The sequence below is a fragment of the Carassius carassius genome, chromosome 5, assembly GCF_963082965.1.
Source record: "Carassius carassius chromosome 5, fCarCar2.1, whole genome shotgun sequence".
NCBI classification, from domain to species: Eukaryota; Metazoa; Chordata; class Actinopteri; order Cypriniformes; family Cyprinidae; genus Carassius; species Carassius carassius.
In genome coordinates, this window is record NC_081759.1 from 33,817,093 (window position 1) to 33,838,308 (window position 21,216).

A 21,216-nucleotide genomic window follows, 5' to 3' on the forward strand; every position below is an offset into this window, starting at 1 on the left:
AGAGATCCATCAACTTAAGGATTCAAACTCACCTGGGTGCATTGTTATGACTATAGAGTCTATACGATGATAGATTGAGGGAAAGGCTGTTTGGGCCAATTGTAATTTTGTAGATCTCCGAATACAAAAACAAAGGTCATGCCCTCCAGCAAATGTGCATCTCCAATTACATCTAAAAGCACTTTTCGAGCCCATCAGTCTGGGAAGTTGTTCAGCAGTATCTTCCACTAAACTATTTTAGCACTGAAAGTTAAAAATACATTTGTGAAAAGATGAGGATATTTGTGAATGTGTTTTATGGTGGAGTAGATCTGTCATGGTTTGTAGATATAGTGTTGAACTGGTTGCCCTTAATAATCAAAACACAAAAGTAATATGTTGTCATGGTAACTATGGTAGGTGATATATCTCTCTGTGATTGCTTTGGAAATACATAAGAATTTTCCTCAGAAAACCAGGTGGTATTTTCTCAATATATTTTCATTAACAATTTGCCAGGAGGGGTAAAAAATTAAATTGTGCAAACGGGAAGTGGAATTTAAATTTGCCTACACATTACATTATATGAAGTGGGGGGGGGGGGGGGGGGGGGTTGGGGGGACTACCACATGTTTCTCACAATTGCTCTACTTTATTGAATGAAACATTTATATAGTGATACAAATCAGTTTAGTGATTTCCTGGTCAAAAATGGCTCATTACTGATTTCCATCTCTCTATAGTGAAAGTAAAAAAGCATAGTGAGAATATTAATTAATTCTAAACGTAACTCAGTTGGAAACTTTTACAGTGAAGTCTATTTAGACAATAAATTAAAAGAAATCCATACACCAGTTCACTCTACAAAATGCTTTTTTTATTCTAAAATTAAAGTGCTGGTATCTATTAGAGTACAGCAGATATGTTACAGTCGTATTAAGATGTTTGTGTGTGACTCTATACGACTCAAACTTCTTAAATCAATTCATTGGATGACATCATGCACCATAAACAAATCAATGAAAAATGTGTGGAAGAGCAGCAGTTTTTCTTTGTTTCTGTCATACAGGGCTCGACATTTGGCAGTGTGAGCTTCTAGAGGCCACAGGAGGTGACTATTTATTAACTTTCAGATGTCACGAAAACAAATTCCTCGTATGTGTGAACATACCTGGCAATAAAGCTTATTCTGATTCTGATTCTGATTCTGATTCTGATAAATTGTCAGGTTTCTCAGACAATGGTGTAACCTTTCACCAGTTACTGCATAAGGGAGGGCTTAGTGGGCATGTGTTTGGTAGAGACCACATATCCAGTGATTCATAGAGAGATGCAGTCTTTGAAAAATGAGATTCAATGATACTGATCTGCTTTGTTCAGCAAAGGAGACCGAAAATGCTTTAGAGGTGAACAATGTTCTATTACCCATCTCTATAGCATTATAGCAGAATTCCTTGTAGCAAAAAAACATATTTAAATATATATTGTTTTAATTCGTTAATACCTGGTGAGGGGAGCAGGAAAGAAATTTAATTCTTGGCCTAGATTTGTCAAAGTTCCTGTCTATGCATTTAAACACATTGTGGAAGTGTTGGAGCCTTCGGGAGGAAATTGCCTTGGCTCTCCATTATTGAATAGAAGCCATTGCTGTAATTACAGCCTGAATCTCTGAACAATAGATTACAAACGTTACATGGTCCAGAAATAGAAACATGAAAGAATGCCAGAGCCATTACAATATAACAAAACAGTTTATTCAAGACACAGTCATGAAAGATAAACCCACAAGTCACTGTTCATGATTAAATTACTTGGGTGTAATATGAAAAAAGGAAACAATTTGTACTTATTATCTAGTACATTTTTTGGTTGACTGTAGCCACTGCAGATGTGGCTGTTAATAAATGACTGCGAGAAAGAGATATGCGTGCAATGTGTATTAACCTCCATATCCAAAATGTAATGAACTCATTACACCTCATTTATAGATATGAATGAATTATATGAATATATGAATCATGTGTTATGAATACACAAGTGGCAAGTCATGCCTTTAAAAAAAAGCATAAAATAAATAAATAAATAATAATTGGAGGCATTGTTTAAAATAAAACACTGTATTAACAACAATAAATATGCCTTTAAAAGCCTGTATATGTGTGTGTGTGGGGGGGGGGGGGGGGGTATGTATATATATATATATATATATATATATATATGTGTGTGTGTGTGTGTGTGTGTGTGAGAGAGAGAGAGAGAGAGAGAGAGAGAGAGAGTGTGCATGTGTGTGAGTGTGAGTGAGTGCGTGCGTGCGTGGATGCGTACTTATAAAAGTCAGTGGGGTATACAACAACACTGGTCTTTAAAATACATTTTGCAAGTCATAAGGGTTTGGCACAACATGAGGATGAATTTTCTATCCGTTTATGGAAGTGGAATTAAATCATTTGATAGATGAATTGCTGATACTTTGTATTGTTGTGGTGCCATTTGTTTTTTTTTCCTGTGGCTTGTCCCTGGATAAATGTTGAACATGAGCTGTGCTTTGAGAGAACTGGCAAATCTGCATTGAATGTATTAAATTCAAAACATGCTTCATTATGGTTTTTAAGGGCATATGTAAGGTATGAAAACAAGGAATAAACCTAAACAGCACCGCTCCGGGAGGTTTGTGGGGCCTCTAAGAAATTTTAACTGGTAGTTTATTGTAAGGGAACACTAGTGGGATTCCAGTGACCCGTCCCCCCTGTAAAAACTGGAGAACTAGTCATTTAACATGTTGAAGGGAAAGAAGTAATTTGCTGCAGATTTCAGTTTTGGACTTTTGTAAAAACTAGAGATCCATGCATACGCAGCAATTAAGGTGTATGCATGGCAGACTTCTCCATGTTATTTTAGAACACCTGGGTCCCCTGAGAGCCCATGGAGATTTGTGGAGCATTGCTGCTGGAATTATTTTAAAGCTGTAATTGCACTTGCTTTTTCCTTTGGGAGAACTTAAACACAAACAATATGTGTGAGTGGCACCTGAAGGTGACCTGAGATGCTTTTCTGTTCGAAGAAACTAAAGAAAATGATAAAAATATAGACTTTTCTACAAAATGATGTGGACTGCTGAAGGAACAATATATGTTAGACATCTGGACTAAGTCAAGTGTATCTTTATATTTCATTGTGGCAGCAAATATGGTTTTGATGACAGTCCACAAAATGTGACAGTTTTAAAATAATTGCGGTTGCATTGTATTGTAACACTTGGGCAGAATGATTCTGTTGTACTCCCTAAGTTTTTGCTTTTAATTGCACACAAGTGTTTTCTCAGTTCAGGCCACAAAAAAAAAAAAAAAAAAAAAAAAAAATTATATATTAAATATTATTATCATTTATTCACCTTAAGGTTGGTTCTAACTATATGACACTCAGATTTTTAAACAAATTGTTTATTGAATAATTTGTTAATTAATCAAACATCACTAATTCTTTGATGGACCCAACGAAGAAAGCTAGGATGGTTGTAGATGTTGTATATTAGAGAATAACAATCAAAATGTATTGTATGGCTTCAGAAAACTTGGCATATAGAGCACACAAGTTACAGTATATAGACAACTTATATTATCCATGAATGGTGCTTTTTTTTTAAAAGACATTTTTCTTAACCTTTTTTATTTTGGGGTGAACTATTCCTTTTAAGAATTATATATAAATCTTAGATCTCTGGAACAAAGCGATTTCTTAGAAGCATCAGCCTTGGCATTTGGTTTAAAAATGTCATGTACATTTATATTGAAAATCAGACTTCAAGTACATTTAAAATGTCATGTACTTTGAAAATCACATTACCATAACCTCTTCTGGCATTGATCTAATGGCACAGGCTTTTCATGGAATCCGTCTCAATCCACAATCCTTGAAAAATCACAGCGTTATCTGTTACCATCAGATCTCGACATGAAAACTGAAGTTGTTTGGTCAAAGCCTCAAAGCAGTGAGCTCCACTCTTGAGCCCTGATTTATTATGGCTTCAGGACGGTGTTCAGTAACAAACATAACGGGCTCACCAGCGCTTCCTCTGCCCTCAGGTTAGCGCAGAGTGTACTTATGTTTGCTGCTGTGAGTGTCAAAAAGAGCTCTGTTGGGTGAGGTGTCTAAGGTTCAAATCAGGGTGAGAGGCCACATGCTGGGTCTCCTATCATGCTCACCCCACCAGCCCAATAATCTGTGAACACAGAGCTGTCTGCTGAGACTGCTTATGTAGAGCTATTTTTGTTATTAAACCGCATTTGCATTTGCACTTGCATTTTATAACTACTGTATTGTGGTGATCCATAGTTACATGCTATACTGTATAACTTCACTCATAAGAAAATGAGAAATATGCAGAAAGAAGTGATTATAATAATCTAATCATAGTTTGAAGGACACTTTATATAGGAAGGTCACCTGTCTTCACATAGTTGAAGCCGCAGCAGTTCATTTTCTTTCTGCTTCAAAGCTAAATTTCGAAGGTGAATAAAGCAATCTAACTCTCATGTAATGTTATAGTTTGTACTTTTAGCAGATTGTATCTGTCTAAGACAAACCTAGTTTTGTACAGTTGGTTTCTGATATACACAATATTCAAAGCATCTTCATAGTACAGTTCTTTAAAGGGATATATCACCCAGGTAGATAACAGTTGTGCATCAACTAAATTCTTGCATGACTTTCTTTCTTATGTTGAACACAAAAAGACATATTTAAAAAAAAAAAAGATTTCAATTAAGTAAGTCAATGGAGTCCAGTGCTGTTTTGGACTCCACTGACTTTCATTGTATGGACCAAAGCCAATTAAAAATTCTTTACAACATCTTCTTTTGTGTTTCACAGAAGAAAGAAAGTCATAAAGGTTTGAAACAACATGAGGGTAAATTAATTAACTGACAGAATTTACATTTCCTTAAGGTTGATCCTACATGATAAATCCTAATCAATTACTTCCTATCGACTAATTGTCTAAACAGTCCTTCTGCCCACCATTACAGTACATCATTGTTTCACATTTTTTAATGAGGAATGCAGTCAGAGGTTATTGTTGAACACATTTTAAACATAGTCAAACAATAAAGCAGGTTTCAAGAAGAATATGCATAACATTTGTAGTATGGATGCTGTGCTATGTGCTGCATATGCACTAATGTTAAGTGCATGGATGTGTGAAAGCGGATGGATGTGTGTGTGTGTGTGTGTGTGTGTGTGTGTGTGTGTGTGTGTGTGTGTGTGTGTGTGTGTGTGTGTGTGTGTGTGTGTGTGTGTGTGTGTGTGTGTGTGTGAGAGAGAGTGTGTGTGTGTGTGTGTGTGAGAGAGAGAGTTTGTTCCGAGGAGTTGACAGAACCAGCTGACGTGCTGAGGCGTGACTTGTCCTCTATTTAGCACCCTGCAGGATAACTCCCATAAGGGATGTGGATGTGCAGATGACAGAAAGAAGTGATAAGAAGCAGAGAGAACGAGAGAGCAGGAGAGAGAGTGAAGGACAGGATCTTATAGAAGACGGACATCGTTTGGAGGTGGGATGAAGTAGCGGCTTTGCCAGGGAATGATATTTCAGAGGTCTTGTGTGAAAGAACACATTGGAAAAGCAGATACATAAATGGCAGTTTATCACAGTGAGAATATGACATTTTAAAGTCAGTCTAGATAACACAGAGGTGCATTTACCTTACTGAGAATATCATAGTTGTAGATATCACTGCGTAGGCTTCTGCAATATTTCATACTTTAATACATAGCTCTGTTCCAAAACTTAGTAAAGTGAACTGCCTCCTAAACATGAAACCTTTTAAAATGAATAGTTCATTGCTTTCAATGAAGTTTGTCATTAAAGGTGCCATCTGTCATATCTGGCAAAAAAAATCAAGTCATACTCCACATTCCATACCAGATGGGGGCAGTATGCCTCAATAAAGTGAATTGGTCTACTCTAGAGTAACAAACGAGAAACAGCATAGTCTCTATGCTCCGCCCCTACCTTCACAACAACACTAGAGCATAGCTGAAGCCTATAAGACAGCGGTTCTCAATTGCAGACCTCGCACCCACCTGCTCTGCACATTTTGAACGTTTCTCTTAGCGCTTTAGACATTTGTTCTATTCGAACATAAGTGCCCTGCGAAGTGGCCATCACAGGATATTCAGCCATGATTCCAGTTCGAAGCGAACGTAGCTATATGTTCCAATCAAAGTGCATTGAAGTGTGCAAGACGTGAATTTAAATTGTATTGATTTACAGACGTATATGATGTCACAGTTGTCCATGTTTAAAGACGCTGCACAGCACAAATCAGTGAATGAATGTTTCGATGTGAGGTAAACTTCAACAGATTTCCCCTGCTCAGAGAGTAGGGAGCAATGAACATTTGAAAAACAGTTCATGCACGGAGCTCATTTCTAACGAGCTGATTATCTGAATCAGGTGTGTTAACAAAGAGAAACGTGCAAAATATGCAGAGCAGTGGGGCGCGAGGACTGGAATTGAGAACCGCTGCTATAAGAGGACATTTTGCCTCCAGAGGAACATTGGGTGATGTCAAGTGATTTTGAAACATGACATCTTCAAGCTACTCCCCTTCACCTTTACCAGTGAATATGTTCATATTCGTTTTGTTCATATTACATTGAGTTGTATATACACATTATTGGAATTAAATGAATTTGACTGACAGCATTCTGTCAACATCAGACCAGAGCTGCCAACTCTCAAGCATTCACCGTGAGACACACGCAATTGACTCTTTTCACACGCTTTCACGCAATACATCAATTTTCTCACGTACAGAAAAACCACGAAGCAAAGAGGACACGGAGACCAACAGACTAGACAGAGCAGGTTACTTATGATATAAAAATATGGGTAAGTTATAGCTAGCTAATTATCAAACGCAGCTACGGTTAGCCATCGCTAACATTAGCACGTTTATAGAACAGCCTTCGATACATTTCTATGTTATAACTTCCCGAAAAAAAATACACAAACATATAAAACAAACTTCTAGCGAAATACTAACAGCATCTAACTTACCAATCCAAAATAAATGTTGCAAGTTCGGTGTCGAACCTCATTTCTTTCAGGTCCATCAGTTGTCTCCAGCGATTGAAAGCAGTGCCGATGTTTACTCTGGTTCGGCTCCTTTTCTTATCGGATTTGATTTGTGTTTACGAGCGCGGTTGTTTCCCTGTAGCGGGTGGGGGTCTCTTGCCAAGGGCTTCAACCATCCTTTCGCTTGATTGACATCAGGTTCAGGTACGCCCACAAGCCGTGTGAGTTATTCGCGTATTGCAGGTTGGCTGGTGGTTATGTTGCCCGCATACCGCCTCCCATGGCCGAAACTGGTATTACAACACCTGTCGGGCCGGGGCTAGTAATGCTACTGCTAATTAAGGTTGATATCTCTGCAGCACTATAACTTTACATTTTTTTAATGACATCATCGCCCTTATTTCTTCTCATACTTTTGATGCGTGTAGGTAATTTTTTAAATATTTTTAGCTCAATGTTTGCACATGGCACCTTTAACAATGGTGCCCGGTACTATAAAACTATAAAAGTTCATAACATAGACTTGTATTTAGTAATGTAGTATTTAGTGCTGTATTTATTCGGTGAACAATAATAATCTATTTTGAATCACAATGGCATTTCAATCAGTACATTTCAGTATGCAAGGAAATATGATATAAGATTATTCATTTGAGTTCATAATTTAGAGGATTTGTATTCCCGATACCCCATAGAAGACAAGTGGTTTGGAAGATGGATGGATGTACTTAACATTTCTCCTGTCATCTTTGACTTTTTTTTTTATTTTTACTTTGCGTCAGGGAACTCTTCTATGATGACTTAAAATCATGTATACAGCTTTTTTAAATGTATTTTATTTAGTTAGTCATATATAATTATGTATATAAGTCATAAAATAAAACAGCCTAATCAGCATTAAGGGAGCAGGCGTTTGGCTGAGACAGGTGCAGAAAGACAGATACAAATGAGGTGTGTGTACAGGCTACACACACACTTTGCAGAGGCTGACACTGTATGTAATACTGAGTTGACTGTGCAGTGCTGACGGAAAGACACTTCCAGACTGATCTGGGATCTGCTCCTCTGTCTCTCTCATAGTACTGTAGGTATTGTATACCTTTTAAAAGAATGGAGCTGGTCTAAGATCAGCATAAGAAAGACATCCATCAGGAGCATTCCCAGCAGCTCTCCATAGAGATAGCTGCCATAACCTCAACTCAGCTCATCTGCCCAGTAAAATACCCCTTATCCTGCTCTTTGTTCCTTCCCCGCCCTCTCATTCATCTAAGCAGAGATGCCTAGCAGAAAAGAGACAAAGAGCCAGTGAGAGTGAAGACGATCCACAGTTCAGACAGATCACAAAGCCCAAGTCTTAAAAGACACTATCCAGGAAATTTCTTGTCATGCTTGCAGTGTAAAAAGCCCCACATTTCTCTTTCAATCCATTCAGTGGCTAGCTATCTTCACTACGGCAAAAACATATTTTCTGAAAAATATATATATAAAAAAAGAAACTCTTAATAGAGTATTAGATTGTTAGGTTAGGGTAGAGTTATTGGAATTAGTTGACATGTTCTTAAAAAGTTACTGAAGTGTTAGCAGACAGTCTACTAATATGCTATCAGAATAAAGTGTTACCTTAGATTTTAACCATATAGACTTGTTTTTCATGAGTTTTCATTGATTTGATGTTTAATTTAGTTCATATTTACTTAAAATTATTTATTTATCATTTATTTTTTATATTATTTATTTATATGATTTATTTTCAAAATATATTAAAAAAAACCTTTTATATTTGTGTTTAAAATGTGTTTAAGAGATATAAATGTATTTTTTGTGCCACCTGATGCGCATTTTGTAATGTGTTTTGGCATTTGGTGGTTTAAATACAATTTTCATATTTAGAATTTATTTTGAAAAATATAATTACCTAACCCTCATGGCCAACACAATATATCACAAATGTATATATTCTTATGCCATATAAGATAAAGTAGAAGAAGAAGAAAAAAACACTACACTTACAAAATGTCAATAATAGACTTCTTTTTAGACAGTTATCAACTACAGATAAAAGAGTTTCCTAAACGACAGGATTTGTAGTCCTTTGCTTGTGAAAAGTCAACTTTGTAAAGCTTTGCTCCGTGTACCAAAAGCTTAGTCTTGTCTGTGGCATGCAGTCAACATGTGTTATTGTGCTCCTAGCTTGTCGAACTGGAGACATAAACCTCTAGGACACCTTAATCTCTGCAGAAATACACCCTGGCACACAGTTTTGCGCCTCTACCTGCTTCATATGAATAAATCATCCATCCAAACTGGCGGTCTGTCTCTGTATTCAGCACTGGCAGCGGTGCTTCATTCCCAGCACTGCCGGAGATATGGCTTTATACTCTGCGGACCTGGATAGACGCTCATATTGAGCTCAATATTTCCTGAGTCGATAGGGTGAAGAGAAAAACTGCACATTTGTGATAAAAGTGCCACAACATGCCTTAACTGATGTATTACCCCATTTATTTGGTGAAGGGAAGGAGAGGCAGGGGACATTGGATAACAGTGCAGTCTTTTGTCACAACTGGTGAAAGTCAGAGGACGTACACACTTTTTCTTCAGAGTTGTACGTGATGGTGGGTTGGGGATTACTTGGTATCTGTGGGACATTGTACAATGTCATCAGAGCTGTTTACGGAAAGGCAGATGGAGGAGGACAGAAGGAGGGATGGGGTGTCTTGAAAGAAAAGAAGGGGAGATGAAGAGAGGAGTGAAATATCAGACATTCAGGGAGAGTTGGACATCAATCACCAAGGCCTGTCAGAGAAGAGGTCTTAACGTGTGTCTCTTCCCTCTGCTTCTTGTAAATTTGTGTTGCATGAGACGTTTAAAGAGGCACATATTAATGAATACCGAATACTAGAGCAAGAGTTTCTCAGTAGGGGAGTTAAAGAGACACATCATAAACCTTATCAGCCGAACTCATGAATATTAATTAGATGACATCATGCTCACCCAGTAATTCTAACTGATAGGTAAGTGGCCACTAATTGTAGCTTTGCTCTTAGAATGTGACGATTATTTCCAAAAAGGAGATCAGGGAGACAAATACTGAAATGTTACTACAGTACTGATTATTGCATACACTTAAAATATGCATGATATGACATAACTGAATAATCTGTTGCTCGACATTCCAGTAATGTTCAGTTTGAGCTCATGCACTCATTAAAATTTAATATTTGAAATACCTCACATGTGACCCCTGTCTGCTGTAAACATGTACTGTAGCTATTTCAGATCTGGACAGTTTTAGAATCCATTTAAATCCACCAATCTGTGGTCCTCTCATCTATTGATACTATAGGTTCTCTTATATAAGAACTGCAAATGGTTAATAGATTTTAGATTGTAAGTTTTTCAGAAAATTCAAAGTTTCATGCATCTCGTATTTTTTTATTAAATAGTTTACTGTAGGTAAATCATGTTTTCAGCAACAAATAATAGTGTACAGTCTAGTATTAGCTTCCCATCAGTTTTCCATCAAATCAGAGCGGAAAATATACAAAATTCTGTAGATTCTGTATAGGTCTGCACATAAGTAGTAAAGAATTATAGTCTCAAAAATATTGTGTTTTCCGTATATGAATTCTTTTGAGACAGTCATAATTAATTATTTGTTATAATTATTTGTGAGTAGGTATGTATATAAGAATTATACCTGCATTATACAGAACATGAATATTCATCAACAAGGCTGCAAACTTTGCTGGTATTTGCATAAATGTTAATGATGTATGAGTGTCTGTGTTGCCTGTGTCTCAGGAGCTATGGGAACTGAGCATTCGTCCATCTCTTGTTCACTCTAAAGAATCCTCTTTGAGCACTGATATCTCTGTCAACCCCCAACCCACTGCTTTCACTGCACTCACAATGTCGTGAGCTGCTCTGAAGGATACAGCTTATTTGTTTTTCTATAATTTGGTCAGTGCTGTTGGTGTTAAGGGAATGTGTAGGCATTTCCATTTCCCTGCTGAAAGGAAAAAACAAAACAAAAAAACACCACGTCTTTGTAAAAACATAGAGAACCGAGGAGGAATGAAAGATGCAGATTCTGCTCTATAAATTATCCTGAACGATAGTAAATGTTCTTTGAGGCTGCTCCTCATTCTTTTCCATCTTATCATCCAAACGGATAAAAAGACCTTCAGTATGTGTGGTAAAAACAATAGATTATGCAGTGTAGTGTGATCATATATTTTATTTGTAGTGTGGTTTGTTAATGTTAATCGTTCATTTTTATGGATCTTCACATACCTCACTGCCAAAGAGATGCTCATCTGCTATTGGCTAACTAAAGCAGAAGCAGAGTCTGACACAGTTTCTGTGGCTCCTGAGGTCTGAACCCCTCAGAGGTTGTTGGGTCACCGGGGTCACCGAAAAACGTAATCTGCTGTCTTTGTCCTGAGAAATTTACAGGCTTTTTATGTATGTGCACAGCAATGGTGACCTGTGTGTGGTCTGAAACATCACTCTCTCTCACTATATCACCAAATCACATGTGTCTGCAACAATTCTTTCATCCCCTCTCTTGTTTTGGTTTTGGTATTTTGTAAAAAGCTATCCTTGAGGGCCGTAATGGCTGTTTTTCATTTGCCAAAGCCTAATGACCATAATTCACCGCATTGCCTATGCTGGATTAATGTATAAATGTGGAGGGTAGAAAATAGCCTTTCACCTCTTCCTGTGCCGTTCTTTATTCATGCCAATCCCTATCTTTGCTTTATAAATTATGAATCAAGGCCAATTATGACCGCAGGCCCATTTCACTGATGGCCATTTCACTGGTTCTCCTTCCACTTAATCTAAGCTTTTTACACTCACACAGGCCATTAGTGTTTTAATTTCCTAGACCTGGTGGCTAAGTCTGGGTTGCAGTGCTCCAAGAGTAACTTCTACAAGCTGTCTAAATGACCTTGCTTCAGTTAACCCTTCCCGCACCGGCTCCCTCCTGCATAATAGATAAAGCTAAGACTTAGGAGGAGAGGGAGGTCATGGGACACAAGCCAATATTACCTGTGAATTCATTTTTAATGAGGTAAACAGGTCTGTCCGGGTCATGAAGGTGACTGTGAGTTGTGAGTCCTGTCTCATCATTGCTCCCTTCTCCTCTGACACTTTACCCAGCCGCAGGCAGGGCTTTTTCTGCTCATAATTAGATCTCACTTGTGCTGATAGAAAGTGCCCTGCTAGCCGTCAAGTCCTCGCTCTTTCTGCAAATGGACTGCCACCAATTACTTGGGTAAATGAACTGAATGCGAGCTGTGCTCTCAGCAACCTTTTCTTTAATTTGTAGCAGACATACCTCTGGGTAGATTCAGTTATAGCCAGCAAATGTGGAGTAATGTGGAAAAATATGTACCTAGATGCTTGTAAAAAAATAACTATATACAGGTATGTTAGGATTATATAAAAGTATAGTGCAACTCCCTGTTGCTTTCCCAACAAGAAGACACCAGTTTTTGACTGTTTTTCCCCTCTGACTCAGAGGATCTTAATGTGCCTCTTTTTAAACACTGGAATGAGTCTAAACATCTTCTAACAAGCTTGGTTCCTGTAGCTTGTGTCTGGTTACGGCTAGAAGAACCCATCATGTGTTTAAGAAATGGTTGAAAAAGCTCTTTTAAAAGCTTTTAGCAACAGACCAGCATTGGGAGCTACATTTTTCTGATGTTTGGCAGTAGTTTTACTGTTTTTAAACCAATACTGTGTTATTCCAGTGACAAGTTTTTCTTTCCAACAAGTAACAAAGTAACAAGACCAAATAGTTTTTCATGGCATATTGTTTGCGTATACAGGTTCACTGCCAAGTGAGCTGAGATAACCAAAATTGCTTCTCCCTGTATGTTCGAAAGTCAATAATTAATAATTGTTAATCAGTTAGGTTAGTTATTTCAGTACTTTTAAATGAACTGATAAAAATAAATTCAACGATTCAATTATAAGAGTCCCTTATTTTGGATCCTGAAATATTTTGTTAAATGCTGCCATTAATGTTTTAAGTGTCAATTAATTAGCTGAAGTTTGACACTGATTATTCATTCAAACTAATTTCTGTGTCAGAAAAACTGCTCTGATCAGATTGTAAATTAGATATGAATCAGATATGAATATATTTACACTACATTCATACTGTAGTCACTTGTAGTAGAGCTAAATAAAATGATTATAAAAATATAATAGTTCACTGTATATGTGCATGATGAGGAGATCTATGTCTATGCAGTATGTATGTTCATGCTGTTGCTGCTGTTTCAGTGAGCTGCATCCAGGTAACTTGACATGTAGTTTGAGTTATGAGTAGCTACTTCAGTTTCAAAGAAGATTTCCCAACAAGCAGACACCAGTATTTGCCTGTTTTCCCCTCTGACTCAGAGGATCTTAATCTGCCTCTTTTTAAACACTGAAATGAGTCTAAACATCTTCTCACAAGCTGTGTTCCTGTAGCTTGTGTCTGGTTACAGCTAAAATAAATTGGCTGTTGGGGAACGATGCGCACAACGTTGTCATCTGGGAAATCAGTTGGTGGATGCATTTTCACGTGGATGTCAACAGCACAGGGAGACCTGACAAACCTGGAGTGCTCCCGCTCCCTGTGCTATTCCCTGCGAAGCACTGTGATTTTGGTGAAGGAAAGAGTGTGAGAGAAAGGTGAGAGTATGAACAGATGTAGAGGGGTGATAGTGTTCTCAGGAAGATAGATAGCCTGAGAAAAAAGATGCACACACTCACTCACTGATGTTCATGCACAGTTGTGTTATGTTTTGTGCATATCCGCAGAAATTAATAGATAGACATATTGACTGGATATATAACATTATGATAGGTGTTATACTAATGTACTTTCATAAAGTCTCTTATAAAGGATTGAGAGTTCTCATTCTATACATATTCAGGCTGCTTTTCCATTCACCACCCACCACATATATACTGTACATCAGCAGAAAAACACAAACATGCACACCATTACCAAGAGCATCTCTCTGTGGAGTTCACCTTGGGAAATATCCTATGCCTGTTCATCTCTGTTCCCCGCATTGTACTTTTCCATTCAAGGCGAACCTGAAATTGATATAATTTTTGCCTTGTGAAAAAAAAAAAGAAAGAAAACGTGCTTTTGAATTTGATCAGCTGCCGGGCCTGATTTGAAATGTAGTGATTCTCTCTCTGAAATGAGACCTAGATTAAAATCCCATGTCGACCGGGCATATCATCATAGATTCATGACTTATTGAGCACAGGCTGATGGGGGTTGATTTTCTCTCACCAGAAAAAAAAAACGTTCTTGATTCCTCTCTGGGGGTTTGAGTGTCCCATCTCCACGGGTGCCTCTGTGTTGCCCCCCAAGAGGACTAAAGGTCAGTTTTTGACACGACAAGAGACATCATCTCATTGCTAATGAAATATGTTTCTCATTTGAAACGAGGAAGCCTGGAGTGAAAAATCCGATCTGCTGGCACTTTGTTCCATGCTTATTTCAAGAAAAGCTGCTGTTTGCACAAAACGCAGGGTGCCATATAGTCCGGTAATTGCAGCTGGCTTGGTTGGATGTTCTTCTACCTGCAGTGCATGTGGGGGGAGGTGATTGTGGGTAGTGCAGATGGAAAGGTGAATAACCTGACACTCTGAAAGGGAAGAGTATTTACAGAAGCGCAGGGGAGCACGAAAAGCCGGAGGTTGCAGCACAGAGATGGTTCCACATAGGAGAGGTGTTTAAGGTTTAAAAAAGGCAGAAGCAACCTTGACTAAAACAACTTTTTTTTCTCAAGGCGAGGTTGGTTTTGGGGGATTAAAGGTTGATTATGCTGATCACCGTACATAATCCCATCATCCGCCGTGTCATGCTCGTCATCAAACACACAAGGTCCTTCCTCCTTTATCCTCCCTGTTTATTCTAATCTGAAATGTATGTTAATGCAGCTTGGGATATATCCCTTTCATCCAGTCATTGGGTGCTCCAGTTTATAGCAAATGGTCTCTCTCTTTTTCTCTTTCTCCTCCTCTCTTCTCAGTGTGTGTGCGTGTGTGTGTATGAGTTTGCAACTCAGCCTTGAGGCATCCCATTTCAGCTCCTCAGCTTCCAGTCAGAGGGAGAAAGGGGAGGGGGGTGTATATAAGAGAGTGGTAGGTGGGAGTGGGGTCTGACCGCAAAGTGTCTACTGTTTAAAAGAAAGGGACTTCTCCCTCCCTCTCTCTCTCTTCCACTCATTCCCTCTCTCAGCATCAGCAGACATACACTGGCTGGATGGAGCACTCTCACTGAGCGCTAAGAGACGGGGGGAATGACAGGACTGTCATCTGTCTAAAGAAAATTAAATAGCACTTCAAGAGTTCCTGATGTTTTTAACCTTTCGTTTGGCAACACATCGCAGTTCCCTAGACGGAGGCACGTCTCTGAACCTGTAGAGGAGGATTGGTCTCACTTAGGTAAGCTGTGATGCTTCAAGTCACTTCCATCTACCTGTTAGTGTGACAGATTTGCATGTTAAATGACTCTGTGCTCTTTATGAGTTTTATTAAATGCTAAATCTGTATTATGGTTTAAAGGAAGCTGTGCCACTTTGTAATACTGTTGTATAACAAGAGTCAAATTGTACACTATGCAAAAAAATTATCTTTAGGTGTGTAACAGTTTGTCACTGAGGCAGTACCCTTAAAAGGACAACTTTGCTCCTTATCTACCCCTAAAAGGTGCATATTAGTACCTTAGAGTATTTCTGCATCTTTAGGGGAAAATGGGCACAACGATGCACCTTTAAAGGTACTGCCCCATTGACAAGCTATTATACCCCTAAAGGTACAGTTTTGCACATGTTTTCTAAAAGTGTAATTGTTAGCTAGGGACTTCTAAGGCTGATTCATTGGCTTGCTTTAGGCTGCTCATTATGGTTTATAGGGGAAGTGGTCCACATTTGTTTTAAGCTCAGCAATTATTCCAGCTCCACTTGAGGGGGGAATACAGTAGTGTGTGCTCTGATCACTGATAGTCTGGCGTAACTCTACACGTGCTGGGCTTGTCTGCAGCTGTGGGTCAGTCAGTGTTCGTTACCTGGCAGACGGTGTTATCTCTTTCCAGGAACTCTGTCCTCTCTCCAGCCAGAGCAGCAGCCGGTTTGTGTTAGCGCTTCTCTCTTTAGTCTGCTGCTCCTCGTGTAGCTCCGCTGTCAGCTGCCAGTTCTTTTCTCTCGCCTCATCCGCGGTGGGGAGGGGGGATGAACGGTTCTCGGATCAGTGCGCTGTCCTTACTGATGGGTTGTATCCGTTTAGGAGAATGGATAGTCTGAGGTGATGAGAAGATGTGTGTGTGGCGGTAGGGGGAGGGCTGGGAAATGTAGGGGCTGAGAGAGACGCCTTATGAGTGCATATAGTGAACAAGGTGGGGGTCAATGACAGAGACCTCCTGGATCCAAGGGTCCTAAATGGGAGGGAGGTTCTTCAGGCAATGAAGGAAACTTAGTCGTTTGCATTGAGGGGCAAAACTCATGACTGTATAAAGGACTCTTGGTTAAGTTTTCTTACACATTAAACATTCCTATTTCATAATAGCCCTAATATTTGATCTTTTTTGTTGTGTGATGTCAGTGCCTCCTTGATTGTTCAAATCTCCTCAGCGCTCTATGCCATCATTATCTCGAAGACATAAGAAGTGCCAACCACACATGGTTGTTGCCTAGACGGAGTGTTTAAATGTTTTATGATGCTATGTGCAGTGTATTCATTGACAGTGCCACTCAGAACAAAGCTTAGTGGGAAACTAGCCTTTGTTTGAACAGCTGTCAGCTCTGCTCCTGGCCTGGCATTGCACTTGGAGCGGCTATTGGACCCTCTGTGTTCTCCTCTGGTTGTCTGTCTGTCAGTCTGTCTGTCTATTTTCGATCTCTGTATCAATTTGTTTATCTATTATAGGTCTGTCAATCAATTAGATATTTTAATTTAATTAATTACATGAAATGCTGATTAATCAGCCACAAATTAACTATTAAATATTTATACAATATACAAATTAAATATTTTGCCAAGGAAAGTAACTAATTGAAGATAATTAAAATTAAGTTACAAATAAAGATAAATAAAATAAACAAAGTTACTCAATGTTTTATGGTTCTTTTGTCAAGTTTAACTTTTAAAAAGTTTTTTCATTCTATTGCGTCATCTATCCGTCTGTCTGTCTGTCTATTTGAAAAATGCTCTGTATAGAAGGATTCTTTTCTTCCACACTCAAAATTAGCCACAGAGGCATTCAGAATGATTTGTCGGCATCGGTGAACAAAGATTTCCTCAGTAGACTTCAGTGTGTTAAAGTGTCACAGCCCCAGATGGTTTTAATGGCTGTCTGATGCTAATGTAACATGGCTAGGAAACCATGAGCTCAAAGCACAGACAGTGTCCCTATCGGTGGCAGCCAAGAGATGAGCCCACATGTCTTGCTCAGAAGAGAGGAACTCTGCTTAGTTGTCAGTGACCCTGCATTCTAGAATGCATTCATCACTACAAACCCGAGATAAGGAAAGTTTTAAGTTAGCAGAAGAGTTTGGGATGTTGTTAATCTCCTTGTCAATAATCTTGCACTTCAGTGTGGGAAAACAGATTTTTCTTTCCAGAAAGAATGAAAAACGTTCAATAGGGTCAATAAATTGAAAGAGCTTGTTGCTCAGTCCTAGAAGATCTTACTATGATGAAGCTAATTACTATAGGTATGAGTGTAAGTAATTGGATCTGGCAGCATGCAATTTATAGGTCTTTTTTCAGAAAACAACCTTGCTAAATCACATTTGATTCAGCAAGACAAAAAACTAAATTTCTTGTTGTTGGAGAAAAAGCTATTTCCTGTTACACACAAACAAAACCTTTTATTCTTTTTCTAGAACAGGAAAGAATGATCAGTAAGTTTCCATTTTGGGAAGTGATCACTTTGAGCCCAAGAAAAAAATGACCTCCATGTTCAAATAAGTCTTTTTACTCTGCAGCAAATTGACTTCTGGATTAAAATACGGTCTTTTATTCTTTGCAGTTCCTGCCAGACCACAATATATCCTTTAGAAACTGCAAAACAAATGTATCTTTATAAGACCAATATGTGAGGCACTGTCTGCATGCATGGTGCAGAAATAGTGTTTGAACTTTGTTGCGACAAACGGGAGTCAGAAATAGCAGGAGTTTGTACTTTTAAGGTCTGAACATATGAGGCTACTTTTCTGGCTGTAACAGAGGTTAAGCTAATAAACACGGGGTCACCAGTGCTGAAAATGTAAAATGAGACAGCAAGTAACAAATGTTCCTCCTTCATTCCTTCCATCTGGACTATTAAGAGAAAGCACACATGGAAGCTGAAGTCAGGAATTATTCAGCTTCATTCCCAGTAGACTTCTCTAATGTCTCTGGTCTCAGATGTTGACTGTCCTAAACTTTCCATTTCTTCTTAATCAGCATGATGGAGTTCACCTTTGGCAATGTCATCCTAGCTCTGTCCTGTCCACTTTAAATGCCTCTTTGGTGAAAGTGCAGCAATGTCAGCAAACCACAAATCCATTCAGAGCAGTGCAAACACCTTTATCTCTGCCAATACACCAGACTGGCTTATCACTCACACACACACACACACACACATCCTATCGGTGCAATGAGATCTCCCAGCATCATTAGAGCTCTGTAAATGGGGCTCGACTGTCATGAAACCCCGCATTTTCATTGTGTAAAAAATCTGCATTGCCTTTCACTTATCAGTCTGCATGTACAGTAATCTTATGCCTATGCTATATATGGATAAAAAAATAGCCCACAGGAATGGAATGATCAGTAATAAAAACAGAAAATTTCAGTATGCCGGTATCTGTTTAAAATTTAATTGAAGAAGAAATACCTTTAAACTCTGGCAATGAAATCAGATGCAAGATTAATAATTACTTTATCTAATTATTATGAGAATGGCATAGCTTGAAATATGATACACATTGGCGTGTGTTCTTAGGTTCTGGTTTCACACCTTGCTGTCAATCCACCGATGGGAGAAATGCCAAGAGAATGCGTTGGGTGAGAGATCACTTTATGTGGCATTTGAGAGACCTTTAAACTCACATTCCACATGCAGTGGTGAGACAGCACGTCTGCGTGTTTATGATCGACCAGACATATTCATTTGTTTGAATCTGCTCAGTGAACACACTGAGGCAAGCCAGGCAAGCCAAGGAAAATAGAGTAGCGAGGCATAGATCATACAATCATCAGCTCATTTGAGGCCAGTGGACAGTCACAATGCACATTCTGCATTCACGTCACAGCTTAAAAGTAACAGGATGTCAGACAGATGAAAAATATCAGTAAGGAAGAAGAACTGCAGAACTATAGAAAGAAAGAACAGAATAAAATGGAAAGTCTAATGCTCAACTGAGCCACTCCTCCTAAATGAGCATTGCTCAGGAAGGCGATGACTTACAAATCCATTTATGAAACAATAATAGTGGCTATATGCCTTGCCATCGATCTGAGAGCGCACACCATTGAGCTGGTCTGGAAATCCATCTCTGTGTTGGATGATTATGAGCTGCTTCATGGTGCTGGTTTCAGTCTGATTATGACCTTGGAAAACCATGCCATCGATAAGCATCCACTTCTCAATGACAGCATACTCATATTTGTAATGTTTTTAATAAGGATTTATCAGCATTTCTGGGGTCTTCACCACAGATCAGACACCTTGCAGGTTTGCTGCCTTGTGGAGTGGATTAAGACTCAATTTCATTATATTGATTTTTAATGAAGTTTGACATGTACCTGTGAAGGAACGATACAGTGTGTATGGCATACCTCTGGGATAAATATTTTTTTCATCATTGACTCCTTCCCAGTATTAAACAAACTGTCAGGGCATTTTATGACATCTATTAAGGCAAATAGAGTCTAGACAATACCAGTTCATTCACTACTGTGGGTGACCCATATTAAGACTGCATTCTGTCATGGGTGACCTACAAAATTGAGTCTGCTTGATGACTTCATAGGAATAAACTATGGAAGAGTTGTGATTCCCCTATGTTTAACAGACTGTGGATGAATGTCATCTCTAATCATTGAATATGAAACTAAACGATGAACTGTTATTGCAAGCATTTTTTGCAGGTCAATGACCGACTATTTAACAGACAATTTGCCACCTCACCAGTCCTTTAAAGTCAGGAAGAAGAGCCTAGATTTTATTTTATTTTATTTTAATTTCAAACACATTAACAGATTCTTCCACATCAACAGTTGTCATCTCAATAAAATGTATTACTAATTCCTATCCACTTTACAATAATAATATGCTTTGTACTTTGTGCTCTGGTTTTTGGCATATTCCTTTCATGTTTTATGTCTATGTAGTATGCATCAGATCACAGCTAATTATGCCATGGTCCCAAACCACTAACTTGCTAATTGCTCAATTATGTGAGGAGCTACAAACTTCTAATTTAACAAATAGCAAGTAAGGTAATTTGTTTGTTGCACAATGGTGTGTTGGAGGAATCGTTTGAACTGTCACTATAATTTATGACTTACAAAAGTATTCATCTGGTCTCTGTGTGAGGTATTCTGCCTTTCAAACACTCTAGTCAGCATTCAGCACTTAGCACAACGCTGGACCAATTTAGATCACTGGCAATAAATATGTGTGCCAGCAGGTTCACCCCCCATTGAAATTCCTCTCACATTGGACACACAGAAGCCAACTGGCCCAGTCAGAGTCTGAGAAAGTAACAATGTATAAAAACTAGACCTGGCATGAGAAAGCAGCAGTCACTTTGTGTCTGGTTTATCTGAAAGTGCCAGTAAGCAGCAGCATTAGCATACTGCTCTGAGCTCAGCACTGTATTGATGGAGCTCTAATAAAAGAGACTGGCTTTGTCTATTTCTCGCTGTTCAAAATGCAAAAAAAAAAAAAAAAGAATTGAAGAAATATTTTTCAATCTAATGTTAATAACTGCTAATTCTTTCATTTGCAAGCATATCCATCACTGCTGCCATGAAGCCAAGCTGTCCTCATTATATTTCATATTTCATTTTTCATTCATTTACAATCCACCTTCGCCAGGGGTTATGGGCAAATGCTCACATAAAGACCAGCTTGGTCTTTCAAAGTCATTTTC

General features: G+C 38.5%; 1 protein-coding gene across 3 annotated transcripts in view; it reads left to right on the forward strand.

Annotated features, from left to right (window-relative positions):
• Nucleotides 1-5,507: 5,507 nt before the first annotated feature.
• The window catches only part of LOC132141369 (tenascin-like), a 40,132-nt gene continuing 24,423 nt past the window's right edge, over nucleotides 5,508-21,216 (forward strand). For 2 of the 3 annotated variants that reach the window (XM_059550822.1, XM_059550824.1), the window contains exon 1: nucleotides 15,228-15,520. The gene's annotated coding sequence lies outside the window, so the exon portion shown is untranslated. Of the gene's footprint in view, nucleotides 5,526-15,227; nucleotides 15,521-21,216 lie in introns of those variants that run through there. The other variant, XM_059550823.1, reaches the window with a different exon arrangement.